This window comes from Nanorana parkeri, unplaced genomic scaffold (genome assembly GCF_000935625.1).
Source record: "Nanorana parkeri isolate BGI_ZX_2015 unplaced genomic scaffold, ASM93562v1 scaffold474, whole genome shotgun sequence".
In the NCBI taxonomy this organism is placed as follows: Eukaryota; Metazoa; Chordata; class Amphibia; order Anura; family Dicroglossidae; genus Nanorana; species Nanorana parkeri.
In genome coordinates, this window is record NW_017306742.1 from 252,655 (window position 1) to 256,041 (window position 3,387).

Consider the following 3,387-nt stretch of genomic DNA (forward strand, 5'->3'; position numbering starts at 1 on the left):
GAAACTCGCCTTTATAACATTATCTGTGCCTTGTATTGCTTTTGCTTTCCTAATTACATATAAAGAGATAACTTTATGTATGTAACAGATGAAAGACTGGAAATGTGAGTATGGGGCCTCCTCTTTTGTAGGTCCTACCTATTTACATTATATAAAGCCAGAGACAAGGGGAAGGAGTTACTAAAACTGCAGCAGACAGAATCTGGAGTAGCCGACGTAAGCATGGGGGCGGGAAGCAGTGATGTAATTGACCTTATATGGCTACATGCCTATATTTGGTAAATAACATTGACCTAATATGCCCATGTGGCCATATAAGGTAAATTACATCAGCACAAGTATCCCGCCCCTTTGTTTACATGTAGCTGTGGGGTGGGGAACACCCGTCCTGCAGCTGATAGTATGGAAGTGCATAGTAACCAAATCCACTACTGTTAAAAAAAATCTCCTTTCAGCTGATTGCTTCATTATAACCACCTGGTGCAATCTGTGTCTTATAATGCAAAAAAAAGCTGCAGCCTCTGCATCCCTTTAGGCGTGGATGAGCCTTGGAAAGTATCTTAGTGCAGTGGATGCCTCAAATGTGACACTTCTGAACCTGTCACAGAAATAGGAAATTAAGTTCCTGGTGGCACGCTGTTCTATAATGAGTGTCTGCAAGCTTTCAGACAAGACTTATAATACCAGAAATTGTAAAAATGTGATGAAGTAGTCACATGGTTTATGGCACAGAGAGGTACTGTTAGAGAAAGTGGATCTAGAAAGGTAAACATTTGTGGTCTCATAGGGAATTTCTAAGCAGTACTCTGATAAATCTACCTTCTGAATTGAATACTTCCTAAAAAAATAGCAGGGCACCCCTGTGCCTTCAACCTCATAGCTGGATATCTGCAGTGTGAGATCATCGAAGGCACTGCTGCCTCAGCTAGTCTTACCAGTTTTAGAATGAGATTAAGGACTCATTCACACAGTGTAGAGTGGGGCCGTCCGTATCTGTGCGGTGTGAACGACCGTATCGGGCCGTTACCGGGAAGGACAGGTGCTGCGTGTGATTGTACGCAGAAGCCTGTTCTTCTCTACGGGAGGACGCGGCCGTAGGCACACCCAAACTGCACGTCGGTGCTGTTTGGGGTGTCCGTACTCGGACGCAGACAGGATGGATCCTGCCTGTGTCCGACCACGGATACCCGGACCCGCACGTACGTGCAGTTCGGGTGTGCGTATGTCAGCGTACGGCCGCGTCCTCCCACAGGGAGAAACAGGCTGCTGCGTGCAGTCACACGCAGCACCTGTCTTTCCCAGGAACGGCCCGATACGGCCGTTCACACCGCACAGATCTTTACACTGTGTGAATGAGTCCTTAATCTCAATCTAAAACTGGTAGGACTAGCTGAGGCAGCAGTGCCTTCGATGATCTCACACTGCAGATATCCAGCTGTGAGGTTGGATCTCTACACTGTGTGAATGAGGCCTTAGTGAGGTCACTGGCTGTTCACTGTTTTCCTTACTGGAGGGGAAGTTGTATCTGAGATCCTACAATGGAAGGATCTCTCTGCTTATAAGCAGGGGCAGCTGCTAGGAGGAGGGATCAGCAGGGTGCCCAGGGAGGCCTAGTTCTTTGTGTAAATCTGTGCTTCCTCCATCTCTCCTGCTGCTTTATTCCTTAAGGTCCCCACACACCTTACGATAATCGTACGATAATCGTACGATAATCGCGGGAAATCCCGCGATCGTACGATTATCGTAAGGTGTGTGGAAGCTGTGCGACCTTCTGTAAGGTCGCACGACTTTAAACTTACGAACATGTTTGAAAACCCGCCGAGCATCGTACGACGTTCGGCGGGTGTGTAGCATGTTCGTAAGATAAAAGCCGGACGGGCCGGTGTGTGCAAGCGCACACTGCCCGTTTGGCATTGCGGTCATCGGAAGCCCGCCCCTCAGGGGGTGTGGCTTGCGATCATCGCAAGTACGATCTGCCTATGCAAGATCGGCAGATCGTACGTTTTTTTAAGTACCTTACAACCATCGCAAGACAAAAGTCTTGCGATGGTTGTAAGGTGTGTGCCCAGCCTTAAGAGGGCAGCTCTGACAAAGACTTGCTTACGTACCCAAATGACCAACTCCACACAGAGACACAGGGGTTGGTAACAGCAATTAGGCTGTTCACTTTGCAAGGGAATTTGCACATTGCAGGGGTGAAAGTGGAAATTTTAATACGCAAAGAATACCCAATTATATGCAAGGAACATTAAAAAAATATATATTTTGCTTGTACACGATTGGCTGATGGAGGCCAGCAGAGGTTCATCTCAAGCATTAAACTAAGAGGGGGGAACTTTGTCTGCAAAGTGCAAATTACCTTGCAAAGTGAACAGCCTATTTGTCTTTAGTTTCCATACACATAGCATAACTTAAAAAAATTTGAACACTGTCTGTGCTAACACAATGTGGTTGAAGATCTAGAAGCATGAGAGGGAACTCTTATTGGCCCTGGTCATTCTATGGGGACAGCCAAAGTTTCCCGTCACTTTACAAATTGTAAAGAGAAGCTTGCGGCCTGTCCACAAAACTGCTCAACAGTTTCTATATCTATAAGGTAAGACATATTAATTAAAAAAATAAGCATGTTGTGTGACTAGAAACACAAACACACATATAGAGGGGTTTTCTAAAATATCTGGTTCTGATGTATAACAGATGACAAACGCACTCATCAATTCGTCACCAGCTTTACATTAAGGTGCACACGGAATGGGCTTTAAACAGTAAAATAGCAAAACGTTTTCCCGGCACACTCACAAGCTAGCATGTAAAAAAAAAAACTGTAAAAGCTGTAAAGCTGGTGACGAATTGATGAGTGCGTTTGTCATCTGTTTTGCTTGACTGTTTTGGTGCAGTGACGCACGGGGGGTCTCAGCTGCCATTGGGATGTGCAGGATCCCTTGTGCGTCTCTGTGCATGTAAGGGGGGTGGGGCTTCCTCCTGACAAACCTGCACCCAATTTTATCTTCTGCCCCATGTGCTCCAAGATGGAGACTCTCATAGTTTAGAGTTAGGACCGCACTATAAGAGGTGCCTTGGCGCGGCTTTGCGGCTTTCACATCCTCTGCAGAAGACGTGTATCCAAACCTGTTTTTAACCTTAGTGTGAGACAAGTTTTGTTACATGCTGACTTGTGAGTGTGCCAGGAAAACTTTTTGCTTTGGTTCTGATGTATGGCTTCTGCTGATCTGTCTCCTCCTCTGATACCACTGCTGGCCATTGGCTTTGCCCTCTATAGTGCTCTCAGCACACACCTTCACCTCTTGTGTGCTGCTGCTTGGATTGGTTGCCCCATTCAGGCACATTTAACCCTGCGAATGAAGGGGGGGGGGGGGGGGAAGGGGT